The sequence below is a fragment of the Alligator mississippiensis genome, chromosome 8 (assembly GCF_030867095.1).
Source record: "Alligator mississippiensis isolate rAllMis1 chromosome 8, rAllMis1, whole genome shotgun sequence".
Taxonomy (NCBI): domain Eukaryota; kingdom Metazoa; phylum Chordata; order Crocodylia; family Alligatoridae; genus Alligator; species Alligator mississippiensis.
The window spans coordinates 63401742-63416662 of NC_081831.1; the positions used below are offsets into that span (position 1 = coordinate 63401742).

General features: G+C 49.2%; 1 long non-coding RNA gene across 2 annotated transcripts in view; it reads right to left on the reverse strand.

Moving 5' to 3' along the window:
* Positions 1 to 14921, reverse strand: part of LOC109283254 (uncharacterized) — a 106755-nt gene that overhangs the window by 40924 nt on the left and 50910 nt on the right. The window lies entirely within an intron of this gene.

Here is a 14921-nt window from a genome sequence, read left to right on the forward strand (position 1 = left end):
TCTGAGCACGGCTCCAAGGCGGCAGTGGGAGGTTTTGGAGGCAGGGCCGTCATTGCCATAATGGGCCTCCAGGTAAGTGGCAGCACCGTGTGCAAGCCCAAGCCCTGCCTCCCTCCCCCCCATCCCTCGCCCTGGCTGCAGCGCCGGCCACGGAGCGGTGCTCCGGCCACATGCCAGCCTCCCTCTCCCCCTCCCCTGGGCAGGCGGCCAGGCGGCATGTGTGCAGCCCGCACATGGCGGGCACCACCATACTGCACCTGGCATTGCTTTCCCACAAAGCCCCACAGAGGGGCACCCCTGCCCTCATGCCTTGGCCCTGCTCCCAGCTGCAATGTGCCGCTTGGGGCCAGCAGCACCCCTGCTCCCTCAGCCCCCAACTATCTTCCCCAGCCCTGCCCCACAGCCCCACTTACCTCCATGCTCCGGGGGTGAAGGGAGAGTCTGAACCTGAGCCAGCCTTGGCTGCCTCAGAGGCTCAGGATCTGCCCTCCCCCACCTCCCACCCCCTCCAGGCAGGGCTGGGGGTTTCCTGCCCTTTTTGCAATTGGCTCCTGCAGGCTGGAGCTGTGCCAGCCTCCAAGAGCTCTTTGGAAAAGCGCAGAATCTGCGGATTTCTCTGCTAAAAAGAGGAATCTGCGTTTTCTCCAAGAAAAACCAGGACATTCCTGGTTTTCTCCATTTTTCCATGAGAAACGGAAAACCTGGATCCCTGTTGATCACGCTCCACCAGCCAAACAGAATTGTTCATTGTGGATATGTCAATTCTAGACAAAACTGTCTCCTGAGCTAATTTTAAAGTAAAGAGTTACCTGAAAACTGGAGACAGAATTGGTGTGCAGTTTTTCGGGGAGGACAGCTCCCTACACAGAGTATGGAAGAGACCTGCCCAAGCTCCCTGGCCTTACCTTCTATCTCTTGCCTGCTAAAACTTGATCTTAGTTAGTGTGTTTTAATCAGGACGGCTGCCTCCAGAGGTCAGGATAGCTTCTTTCTGGATGCTGTTCCTTGGTGTACAGTCCTCGGGGCTTCTCTGCTCCAAACCTCAGGACTCCTCTGCCTTAAACTCTACAGGGTGGATTTCCCCTTTAAGACAGCATCGGTTGTGCCTTCAGGGCAATAATCATGACATCCAGCCATCCTCACACTCACACCCATGCCTCGCAGGTGTCAGTCAGTGTTTAGAGGGGGGAGCCCCTGGCTTTGGATCCACACTTGGCCCCTCAACCTTGGACCTTTGTTGGGGCTTCCACTCTCCTGGCTTCAGTCCCTTTTCTTCAGCTGGATCCTCCAGTCCAGGGTCTACTGTCCTGGACCTTTGCTTCTAGGCCTGTGGCCCATCTCGTATGGCAGCCCTTGAAGTCCTTGACCCTGGCTAGGCGGCTCTATCCTGGGTGCCTCTTTGGCACCCTTGTGGCCACCATACCACCCCTGTAACCACAACTCAGTTTTCCGGTTACCCGAACAAACATAACACAAACATAACAGAAATGTAAGCAAACTGTTTCCATAGTTCTTCCCTACTCTCCCCACCACAAGCTATACTTCCCCCTTAGCTGTTGTGGTCTCATGGGTAGCCTGGGTGTCCAGGGACCCATTCCCTACAGCCAGCTTCCCGGGGGAGCTTCTTTCCCTTCAGCATGCAGGGCCAGACTGCCTCTTCTGGCTCAGGCCCCGGGTTTATACACTTCAAAGCTCCATCCCACGCCCCAGCCACACACAGGAGTTTTGCCTTTACTTAATGGCCAGCCTCTACTCCTCTGCTGCAGTCTCATGCAGCCCACATAGCCTGCTGCGCTCTCTTAAAGTAACAAGAGCCACTGACTCCCTGTTGAAGTCTGTGACTAGGTTCAAGAGAAAATCTCCTTTGGGTGCCTTGACATTTGGACTTCTGGATACAACGCCTACTTGATCAGGTCTGCCTTTCCATCCAGCACAGGGCAGCTGGAACAGATACCTAACATAAGAGTAGCAGGCAAAACAGAGAAGGCATGGCGCTAAATCGGAAGAGACTTTACCAAGCACACAAAACCAAGAGAGAAGCTTTGGTTTCTACATATTTCTTTATACATACCTCCCCCACAACTACGTAATTACTCTGCATAACAAGTCCCTCATTTACTAAGTGAGGAGAGCGCTCCAGGGGTCCTGTGACAGGGGCCATCTCAGGGCTGGGTCGCATCGTTGGCCTGCCCACATGTATTGGGCAGTCTGCCCTGATTTTTCTGCCATGTCTTGATGTATTAATAACTGACATAAAATGCTGGAGGCTGCCCATTAAGTGCCACAATGCCTAGGGCAATATATGGCTCCAACCCACCCATACCGTGTCCCATGCCTCACAGATGGCATCCAAAGTATACAGTCTGCTTCAGGTTTACTCTGTGCCTGGGCCTCCTGCCCTCTCACTAGGGTCTCTAACTTATGCCCCATTTTCTAGGGCCTCAACTTATGCCCCCTTTCACTAGGGCTAACACTCCACCACCATCACTAGGGCCAACACTTCACTGGGACCCTGGGGTCTTACACCCCATGGGACTCAGGTGTCCGTAGACATGCTTGGACCCTTAACCTGTCATTACTACCGAGTTACCCACCAGGTTGTGGGGGATGGAGCTATAAGGTGCCCCATACTCACCATTCACTAGGGAGGCAACTGTTGTGGCATTTCCTAGGAACCACCCCACCACACCACCATATCCTAGCAGGGTATAGTTTTAGGTCATGCCCCAGGACCAGGAACCTCCACCATCCCCATAATTCCTGCCCTATGCCTCCGAGGATGTTATGTGAGCAGTTCTGCTCCAGACAGGCAATTCATAGATTGTAAGGCTGGAAGGGACCTTGGAAGATCATTGGGTCCAGCCCCTGCACCAAGCAAGAAAGACAACTGGGGGTCAGGGGACCCAGGAAGGTGACTGTCAAGTCTTCTCTTGAAGGTTTCCAGGGTAGGTGATTGCACTACCTCTGGTGGGAGCTTATTCCACAGTCTGGACACCCTGACTGTGAAGAAGTTTTTCCTAATGTTGAACCTGAATCGGTTTTCCAGGAGTTTAAGGCCATTATTTCTGGTTTTTCCCTTGTGTGCCCTGGTGAACAGTTGCTCACCAAGCCCTTGATGTACTCCCCTAGTGTAGCAGTAAGCTGCTACCAGGTTCCCTCTTGGCCTTCTCCTACTGAGGCCCTCGTCATCCTGTCCTGCTGATGGAGAATTATTCCCTCAGCTCCTGCAAGAGTGGCTCTCCCAGTGTCCCTATCTACAGGGCTTACCTGTATGTTGGTCCCTGGACATGTTTGAATTTATGTATCCCTGTCCCCCAGCAAACTTAATTTAAAGCCTGATTGAGAAGATCGGCCACCCTGGCCAAGAGCAGGGACTTACTTTTCCTCGTGAGGTGTATGCTGTCCCTTCCCAGGAGTCCTTTCTCCCATTGGAGCCTCCTTATGTGTGGAGAGAGGAGCGTACCTGTTGTGCAGGGCCAAGGGGAAGAGCAGCCATGGCTCTGTGTTTCCTGGAGTGTAAGGTGACTGTCTTCCAGGTCACTTCGGGTAGGTCATCTTGGTTAGCCATCACATTGGCCACCCTCTCCATCTCTTTCTCTTCCTTCTTCTGGAGAACGGTCTGGCAGTAGCCATCGATGAAGTCTCTGTGGGCCCTGATGCTGCACAGCTGATCTGTCTCCTCCTTGAGCTCCCACACCCAGCCCTCCAGAGACTCCACCAGGGAGCGCACCCCACAAGTGGGGGTGCTTCCATGCCCAGTTACCAGCAGCCACACCAGGCAGCCCTCGCAGTTTGGGGCCAAGGGCTTTGTCTGGGTAGAGGTTTCAGCAATGCTGAGATGCCTGTGGGTACAACGAGTCACTGCCATGGCTGAGGGCGATTGTGTGGTAATGGGCTATGCTATTACCCACGAACTGGCTTGCAAACTACTACCCTGTTTCCTGGCGCCCTGGTCATAGGCTCAAAAATGTTTATGCCAGGAGTGGGAGTTGAACCCACATCTCCATACAGAGACCAGAACACCCAATCAAGCTACACCTTGAGTCTAGCACCTTAAACCACTCTGCCATCCTGGAACAGTTGCTTCTAATAAACTGCTGGCTCCATTGCTCAGGGCCTGCCCTTATCACTAGCACCTGGGACCTCTTCCACTCGGGCAGCCTCCTGCTGGCCATGCGACTCCTCTGATTGAGACAGCAGTCACAAGCAGGCTTCTCTGCTGCCTATTCTGGCCCTTAAAGTGGCAAGCACCAAAGATGCCTGGCCACAGCTGCCATTCCCTTGTAAAAAACTTTGAACATACAGTGTGCAGAATCTTACTGGGAGTGTCTACACGAGATTCTTTACTCAAGATTAGAGTAAATTACTACACAGTAAGCATCACCGTCTACACGAGCGGATGCTTACTGTGCAGTAATTTGCTCTAATTATGAGTCAATTTTCTACCTGTAAATACAAGTAGCAAATTTACTTGGGAGTAATTGCTGCACAGTATAGCATGTGTAGACAGCTGACCGGGAGCAAATGTGCTACTGGTCAGCCAGGCAGCAAGGAGTGAGAGATAGCTCCCTGCCCCCAGGGAGCAGGGCAGCCGGCCAGCAGGGGCTCTGCCGCCGGAGCCCAGGAGGCGACAATGTCTCCCTGCCCTGGCAACAGGGAGCTCCGAGTTCTTGCTCCGCAATTGCAGAGTAGGGGCTGGGGATAAGAATCTTCCAGCCCCCACTCTGTGATCAGGAAGCAGGGGCTGGAAGATTGTTTTGGGGTAAGGGATGCGATCATGGAGCAGGAGCTGGGAGTTCCCTGATGCCAGGGTAGGGAGGCATTGTCCCTGTCCAGACTTTGGTGGGAGAGCCTGCATCAGCAGCAGGCAGCTCCTGGGTGCAGGAAGCAATTTTCAAGCCCCTGCCAGGAGACAGCTGTCTCCTGGCCCCATGCTCCCTGGGGGCCTGTGCAGAGCCGGTGGGTGGGGGAGCAGACTGCTGTCATAAGCAGCAAATCTGCTCCCACTTCCCCACATGTGTAGATGCCTTCCTGGGGTGGGTTTACTCTAAAATAATTTACTTTAGAGTAAACCCACCCTGGAGCATTTGCACATGTAGATGCTCCCACTGTATGCTAGCTCAAGCCAGCTTCTCAAGTAGCATTAGGCTAGACCATTCCAAGCCCACCTAAGTTTGCAGAGGAAAGTTTTCTCTCTTCTTTATTTTCACTCTTTGCTGCTCTTGTCTTCTCCCCTTCCCTTCTCTTCCGAACACATTAATTCTAAGCATTCATGAAGCTTTAGCCTCATCTGGTTGAGGCCCCCATGGCATGATTTGAGGGATTAGATAAAAGACTGACACTGATTGGAGAAAACTAATTCTGTAAGTGAATTTTTCTACCTTCTGTGTCCCCTTTTATTTAGATGATTCAGCACTTTGCTTGCTACCTCAGTGTGCTGAGTTATCATATTACACATATAAGACAACTCAGTCACTGGAGTCTGATGGAAAAAATGGTAGTTGAGGGTAACTTCAGAATGAGCAGTAACGGGGAAGATTGCTCAAAGGAACATCGATCCCTCACAGATATAAAACTCTTGACATCCTGGGCAGATTGCAAAATATCAAGGCCTGTGTCAGGAATGTTCTACAACTTGAGGGAAACATGCCTGCAAGGCAAAGAAGTTAGAAAAGAGCTGTTCATTCTTCTCTCCTTAGAGTTCTAAAAAGTTTCATAGATTTTCATAGATTTCATAGACATTAGGGCTGGAAGGGACCTCGGAAGATCATCGAGTCCAGCCCCCTGCCCAAGGGCAGGAAGTCAGCTGGGGTCATAGGATCCCAGCAAGATAAGCATCCAGTTTCATCTTGAAGGTGTTCAATGAAGGCGCTTGAACCACCTCTGGTGGCAGGCTGTTCCAGACCTTGGGGGCTCGGACAGTAAAGAATTTCTTCCTTATGTCCAGCCTGAAACGATCTTGAAGTAGTTTGTGACCATTCGACCTCGTCATCCCTTGGGGCGCTCTGGTGAACAAAGTTCCCCCAGATACTGGTGGTCACCCCTGATAAACTTGTAGGTGGCCATCAGATCACCCCTGAGCCTGCGCTTTTCCAGGCTAAAGAGCCCCAGGGCTCTCAGCCTGTCATCATAGGGTCTGCTTCCCTGACCTCTGATCATGCGCGTGGCTCTTCTCTGGACTCTGAAAGTTAATTTCCCAGGGAAGCAAATGGGCTGTTCCACTGATGAGCTGGAAACAAAGAAGCAATGCTTGATGGGTAATTCTTTGTCTTTGCTTACTTGGCCATTCTATCCCAGTTTGGGTGACAAGCTTGTCAGATCTCATGAGCTATGCAGGAGTAACTCAGGAACTGGAAGGGAGACCTATCATGCAAACTTACTACTGTGAGAAATCATGAAAGCAATTCAGTAAGTGGAGTTTTTCCCTCTAAGACACTACCTAAACTAATGCCTCAGGATGGTGTTAGGGCTGTTTCATGGACCACATTTTGACTAAATGTAAAACCTAGAATCTAGCCTTTTTCTTGCAAAAATAAAGGCGTCCAAGAGAAATTCCAGTGAGGGTCATTACATCCTAACAGATGACCTGTATTCCTCTGTGGGTCCAGTCTGAATCAGAATTGTAGCATTTCCTGCACCCTAAGTCTGGCTGACCTCTGGACTGGGAGGTCAGGGATTACTGTGCATAGTGTTTGTACAGCATTTTGGAATTCTTTAGAAAGTAAGGCATTCTGTAACTGCTAGGTAGTATCACAGAGTGGACCAGACACTGACTTCTATGGCATCAATCAAGATTACGCCCAGCCCTCCTAGGAAACTAGACAGAATTTAGGAACACCAACATCCTGGAATTATTTCTTAACAAGGATCTAAACCTCCCCAGAGAGCTCAATAGTTCCCTTACTGCAAACCTCCTGTGTCTTGGTCAGCTACCCATTGCTCAGGCTCTTGGCCTGCTGCTCCAGGACTCTAATCCAGGGATGTTAAACTCACCCTGGTTCCTGCATTTGGGTCAGGGGGCTGCATTTAGGTGGTAGCACAAGCCCAAAGACCACTACTGATGACCATTTCCATTAGGGTTCAAAGACCCCAAATCCTGTGGCAGGTCACACACACCAATGTTGGGTAGCCCACTGGACTACCAGCAGGCTGGATGGAATGGTTCTATGGGCCGGATCCAGCTCATAGGCCATGTGTGTGACACCCCTGCTCTTACCCAATTTTCACCACTCACCTGACCCATGCAGGCTTCAGTTAAGAAAAGCACCCCTGCTCAGGACAGACAAGGTTCTTTGGGTAAATCTGATATCTTTTATTAGACCAACTCAAATAGTTGGAAAAAATTCTTCTGTGCAAGCTTCCTCAGCCTGACAAAGGGTGTTTGTGCCTAAAAGAGTGCAAACAAGATTTTTTTCCAACTATTTGAGTTGGTCTAATAAAATATATCAGATTTACCCAAAGAACCTTGTCTGCCTATGTCCTTAGATCAACATGGCTACAACCTTTACCTCTACTCAGGACAGCGCTTAAACATATATGTACCATTCATGCTCTAGGACATAAGCAGAATGTTTTTGTTGGTGGAAAGTGTTTTTGATCAATAGATCATACATGGGGGATAAAATTGAGTGAATCTGAATGACAGTCAAGTTTTCTAGGGGAGTCTAACTTGATATTATTCCTGTAAACCAATCCCTCCCTGGGGCCTGTGCATGTCATTTGCTGCTTCTTCCAAGGAATCACTTATAAATGAACCTAATGACTAATTAGGTTGACAATCCAGGTGAAATAAACAAACTTTGATGGAAATATACATTGAGCTGGGACACAATTTCCTCAGCACAATAAACATGGCCCGTTGCCATGGAAATGTTTTGCATTTGGCAGTAAAAGGAGGGAGGATGCTTATCAATATTTGAAGTGCACATCTGCATCTTGGTCTGCATGCCATCTGACTGCATGACTCAATGGCAGCACTGCTTCCTCATCAGCAAAGACACTGAGTGACCAGGTGCAGGCCAGTCCACCCAGCTCTTCCTTAAGTGCTAATTTTGGATGCCTCCAAACCTCCCCTAGCTGCACTCCTAATCTATTGCTTTATGTTTCAGTGCAGGTACTCCACTTTCCACCTCATCTGGCAGCAATTAAGATCCATCAGCTAAGCATTAGAGTGAACCTTCGGCTGCTGATTCAATTCAGAGGAGATTTGGCCTGATTTACCGGCTGAATCTCTGAATCCGAATGGAATCAGGGGACCAATAAAAAGGTCTGAATTGATTCGAAGCTCTCCAAATCTTCAGAAAAGATTCGGAGAGCTTCGATAATTTGGGCAGTCTCCACCTGCTGCAGCAGGGAGCTGGAGCCGGACTTGGAACCGGTAAGTAGGGCTTAGGGGAGAGGGGACTGGGGGAGGGGACAGGGAACCATGGGGGGACCCCTGCCAGCCCCCATCCCTTGCCTGCTCCCCCATCCCCCGCCCATGGCTGCTCTGCCCAGCCCAGCTCCTGGCCCTTTAAAAAAAAGCCCTAACTCACCAGGTGCTGCTGGGCGGGGGGGGGGGGGGGGGGGGGGTGATCCCTGCTGCCTCCCTCTGCCATGAGCCCCCTGAGCCCCTCCTTGCTCTCCCAGCCCCCCACGGGTGCCCCACCTGCCCCAGTTCTAGCCCTTCAAGGAAAAAAGGACACAAAAAACCCCCCAAGACTCATCAGCTCCTGCAGGAGCCTCAGGGCTTCAGGGGGCTCATGGAGAGCAGTGGGGGGCAGTGGGGATTGGCCCCGCTAGGCAGGAATGGTTTTTCTAGGTTTTTTTTTCCCCTTAATGGGCCAGAGCTGGGGCGGGCAGGGCAGCCATGGTGGGGTTGGGGCAGTGAGGAGGGGTTGGGGGGCTCGTGCAGAGCCCCCCATGCAGCATGGAGCAGTGTGGGGAGCAGGGATTGCCTCCCGCCTGGCAGCACCCGCTGAGTCGTGGTTTTTTTTTCCAAGTGCCGGGAACTGGGACGGGTGGAGCAGCCATTGCCACACTGGGAGAGGGGCAGGGGATGGGCCTGGCTGATTCGGAGATTTAGCAGCTGTCGAATCAATTTGGGACAGTGATTTGAATCATTGAATCGAATCACTGTCCTCCAAATCAGCCAAATCCAAATCCGAAGCAAATCCTAGCCGCTTTGCACATGCCTACTAAGCATGGGCAGAAACCAGTTTATACCATGTTCAGTCTACACCATAATTTTTTTCTCCTGTTCCTGTTCCCAGACTCTTTCCAGGCTATCAAGGGCTGCTGCATCTATAACTTCCATTGGATTAGTTCCACGGTATCAAGGGCTACAACCACTGTCTGCAAGAGGGGCAAATAAAAACATGCAGACATGGGCCTAATGAAAGCTACCTCAGTGCCAGACATAACAGCTGAGTGATATGGGGAACATATACACATAAGTCAAGAGGGAAGCTTGTTTCTTTACACAGACTCCCCACACAAAGAGGCATAACTAGACAGTTTGGGGCTCTAGGTGGTAGTAGTGGCTGCCATTCTTGCACTCCCATTCAGTTGGCACCATTGGATATTGCTTTCCTCGCCTACCCTTAGTTATGCTACTGCACACATATGCACACGTGCATGCACGCGCGCACACACACATACACCACACCAGTACTATACGCCGAAACTCATGTGGATGGGGAGGGGCAGGGGTGGAAATCAGACACAGAAAAACTGCTCAGGAATCCTTCAGCCTATTAGTTAACTTTGTAATATCTAGGCTGTGACAGCTGTCCTGGGCTACCCACTATCTATCAAATATCTCCCACAAAGATTTTGACCCAATTAGCTAGTGATAAACGCTAGGTAGTGGGATGTGATGTACCAGGGTTAGGGTGCTGCACAGGAAGAGGGAGGGCAATTTTCACTATCTGTGGTGACAAGGCATCACTTGGCAAAATTGAGCTCAGATTGTCATGCTGACCCATATGCATTTGATCTCCCTTCTGTGAGGAGTTCTACTGTTGCAAGCCAAAAAAACATTTTTATTCCTGGCATAAGCCTGCTAAAGCCAATGAAGTGATGGCAGGAATGGACTGGATCCAAAGTGAACAGTACCTCTATTAATCTATTTTAGGTTTCCCTTGAGCTTAGGCCACTAGAGAAATGGAAAGAAAGCTAAGAGATGGATGGGAATTTTTTGAGGGAGTTGAATTCATGCTGGTGCCAGGTCCGTGGCAGACTCCAGGTGATCACAGTCATGGTGTGTTGTTTGGCTCTTTTTTAGAGAAACAACCTCCAATTGATGCTGTGATAGATAGCCAGCTACAATCCTTATAAAATCCCCATCCCACACATAGAAGTTATCTCATATTGGCATTTCCCATGAAATTTTACTTTATCTGCTAGAGCTGGGTAAAATTGTTATAGCTTCAAAGATTTCCTCATAAAAAATGAATGTCTTGAGTTGGCATTGATTGCACTACAGACTAATGCTTCAACGATACTGTTTGCCTCTGTAGTCACAATCTCCTTTTATTGCATGTCATGCAGAGTTCATGCCTTTATTATTTCTGAATCCTCTTGGGTGAGGTTAGCAAGAGGTTGGTAATAATTAGGATGAACTAATTAACACTGGGAGAGGAGAAAGGTCATCTCTGAATATAACAGGCATGACAGGCACTAGAATTATGCTTCAGGGTAAGACTCATGTGTCATCTGTCCCTTATGTCAGATTGTACTGCACATCACACCCCTACTGAAAGGACGTGTACAAAGAGGGTGGTCAGTTGCTGGGCATTGTTGGCATTTGATTTACTTACGCACCTCAAATCTCTCTGGTGTTGTCGGTCAGTGTTTCAGATTCAGAAGTATAAGTGTCAAAAAAGGGACAGGGGACATGTTTGTAAAGCATCACTCTGCTCCTTCAGCTTATGTGTTATAAATATGGCTGAGCAATTCATTGATTTTTCAGTTTGGCAGATGAACTTAAAGAAATTTCTTTGGATCAAATTGAAATGAATACGTGTACAGTATATGTTTTTCTTGACAAAACAAAAAAATTTGTTTTTGTTTTAAACAACATGGTCCATTGAGCCCCAGTGCTAACATGTCAAAGTTTCATGTCAGGCAAATGTAAAAAAAACCAAAGGAAACAAAAGGCTGGTTTCACAAAGCTGCTAGGGGATGAAGTGGTGTCCCTCTTTCCCTTGGGGAGGGCACTCACCCAGGAGTGGGAAATCAGGCTCAGCTCCCTTCTTTTACCTCAGAGGATTTGAACCAGTCTCCCATCTTCCTAGAGAATGCCCTATGACCTAACCATCAGGCTAGATCAGAGGCGGGCAAAATACGGCCCACAAGCCACATCCAGCTCACCAGGCCATTCTATCTGGCCTGCGGGGCCCTTAAAGAATTTAGAAAATATTTATCTGCTCCTGGCTGCCTGTCAAAGATGACAGGAGCCAGGGGCAGTAGGACCCAGGGGGGGCCTCAGCAGGAATGCAGCAGACCAGCCCTGCCCCACCCCTAGCCATTTCCTTGCCTTCCTGTCCCTGCCCTGCTCTAGCACCACATGGGTCCCAGCTGCATCGCTGGACTGGGGAGCATGGTGCTGCACTGGTAACTCTGTGTGTGTGTGTGTGTGTGTGTGTGTGTGTGTGTGTGTGTGTGTGTGTGTGCGCATGTGTGCGCGTGCGTGCATACATGTAGGGAGGGCCAGAGTGTGTGTGTGTAGGGAGGGGCAAGGGGAAGGACTTCTGGTGGCAAAGGTCAAGGTTTAGGGGGCAGGACTTCCAGTCACAAGATGGCAACCAGGGGGCAGGGCACTGATCAAGGCTACCCAAATAGCCCTTGAAAGCTTGCCAAAACTGGGAAAGTGGCCCTCCACCTGAAATAATTGCCCACCCCTGGGCTAGATGGTATCCTGGGATACTATTATTCTCTCCTGTCTGAGCTGTTCCTCTTTGTGAAAAATACTTAAATGTACGCCGAGAGAGAATGACAGAGAGTGTGGCTCACTAGCAAGAATCTGGGTTTTCTGTTTCCCATGGAAAAATGGAAAAAAAACCCAGATTTTCCCTTTTAACCAATAAAAATGTTTTTTTCATTTTAATGAAGAAACACAGGTTTTCCACTTTTGCAAAGAGCTCTCTGTATTTTGGCAGAGTTCCAGCCTACAAGGGGCTGGGGGGAGCGAGAGGAGGGTGATCAGGCAGGGCTTGCCATGTGCATATGTGTTCACACATGCACATGGCTGCCAGGCAGTCTGCAGAGCAGCTCCCATAGTCAGGACCATGCCTAGCGGGGGTGAATCAGAGCAACCGCCCTGGGTCCCTCGCTTTGGGGGGCCCTGCAGAGCCAGGCAGAGTGGGTATGGTGACTCCATGCTGCCTCCAGCTTCACGTCCAGCTGCTCGGCACACCCCCACCCCCGGCAGCCAAATCCATTGCCTCCAGCCACTCGGTGTTCCCCCTCCCCCACTGCCAAATCCACCACCGGCTTCCTTGCATCCAGGGGTGGGGCCCCGCACAGGCTGATTTGCCCCAGGCCCCACATCCTGATCAGGTGATCTCTGCCTTCAGGTAAGTCTAGTTGGGGGAGAGGGCTGATTGAGGCCCCCATAGGAAGGGAGGAAGAGAGAGAGTGAGTTGGGTAGGGCTGGGGATGCTGCCCAGCTGGGGTGGTGTGGGGCTTGGGGCCTGGGGCTAGAACGCGTGGCCACAGTGCCTTGGCGGAGTGGGAAGATAAGCTTCCAAATTGCTTTAAAATTGTAAATATACCAAGAAAATAGAGTGTTTAAATATATATAAAGTGGTGTTTCATTTTAATCGTGGACTTTGGGTTTTTGAATCAAGGAATTTGCCATTCTTTTTTTAATTGGAGATTTTCTGATTTTTAAACAGAGAAAACCAAGATTCCTGCTTATTAACCTGGGGTTGAGGACACTCACCTGAGAGGTAGAACACCTGGGTTCCATTTTCTACTCCTATGAATATTTAATTATTTATACAAAGTGGAAGAGAGGCAGCAAGCATGCCTAGGAGCTGCCCACCCCAAGATGCCTGATCTCTGGTTTAAGGGGGAAACAACAGATCTAGCTACAATTGTTTTTCTAGCCAACAATTTTTAACCCAATTTCATGATTTTGCAGAGGTGATGAATGAAGTCAGGCAGTGGAGCTCAATATATAGAGCAGCTCCCCAAAAACAGTGCTGAGCAATTTCTCATTCTGAAGTCTACACTCCGCTAAACCCAATGGCCTGTGACTTTGCCAACCTTCCTACAACACTGACTCAATTTATCAAAAGACGGTAGCATGACCAATACCTTCTTGGTATCACTCTGGCATTTGTGAGGGATCTGCCCCTCTGAGACTTAATCAGGGACTCTGCAGTATCAAAGCAATCCCTTCTGGCATGTGAATGTTAGGCTGAGTAAATACCAATAAAATTCTCATTTTAGGCTACCAGCTGCTATTTATTTTATCTGCTTACTGGGCTTGTATAGCATTTTATGCCCCCAGTCTGAGCATCCCCTAAACATTAATGGATTCAGCCAGCCCCATAAGGTGAAAGAATATTACCCCCACTTTAAAGAAGCAGCTGCTAAGGTACAGAGAGGAGAAGCAACTTGCCCACAACAAGTTTGTGGTAGAGCAAGGATCTCCTGACTCCCAAGCCAATAATTCAACCACTTAAGCTTCCCCTTACACCAGAGGGTGACCAGGAGATCTTCTGAAGGAATAAAACTCTGGAAGGTGGCTAGAAATGTTTCTGTGACAAAAGACAGAGAATGAGAGGGGATAGGATTTTGCAGGCAGGGTGACTGGGGAGAAAGATTGTTACCTTTATCTTAAATAAATGGATGTTTTAAGAGGGTTTCGGGATGGTTTCAAAAAAGGTCAGTTTAGAATAAACGGATGCTCTGATAGACATATGTGTGCTGTCCTTTCACACCCTCTGCATCCCCCACAGTCACCCCACCAGGGTATTATCTATGGCAGCCTCAAAACAGGCGTGGACATATTTTATAATAAGCACATGTACCTGTAATTAGGCTATTGCTGGGGTTTATGAGCTTGGAGAGCTGTTCACTGTTAATATTATTTTCCAAGAAGAGCACTTGTTCACTAGGAGGTGGTTCTTTCCAACCTCTCACCGTTCTAAATATTATAGAGTTCTTCTCCAGGGAAGAAAACATAGTAAACTCAGCCATATGCTGAATTTGCTGCCTAGCTAGAAGCTGTTACAGGCATCAGCTAAAAGCTTAAAATTTACTGGCAAAACTCCCTTAGAAATTAATTTGCTCAAGCCATAATTAGCAAGATTTCTCTCTTTCTCTCTCTTCTCTTTAAATCTTCAGTGTGAATTTGGGGCTAATGAAAGAAAAGACTGATCCTGCAAACTGGAGAGTCAGGAATACTGCAGGCAGGGGCAGCACAACTAAGTGACCCAATTCTGTTCTGTCATAATGCCTCAGTCCTGACCCATGGCACCATCTGCTCCGTTATCTTGTGGAGCAGACAGCTGGGACATACATGAGGGAATGATGACTGTGAAGAGCTAGCTGCCACAGAACCAGGAAAACCTGACAATGGTGACCATCTCACTGAATCTCCTGAGCAGTGGGGAATCCACCCAAAAGCAATGAACAGCAGTCTTATGGGTTGGCTGCATAGGGATGCATTGTGTTGGGTGTAAGGAGCTGGGATGCGCTGAGAGATAGTGTGGCAGCTGGCCATGACCAGAAAAGGGTGGATGAAGGGCCTATGGGGAGTTTGGACAGGATCTGCCACAATTTAAAGCACTGAACTGAAGATAGATTTTCCTTACATCTTCCAATTAGTCTTTGTCTACTTCCCATCACATTTGGTTTTGGATCCTCATCCCAAGTGAGGAAACCAGCCGGAGCAGATGGAAAGCCAGATGACTACCCTCAACTGTGAG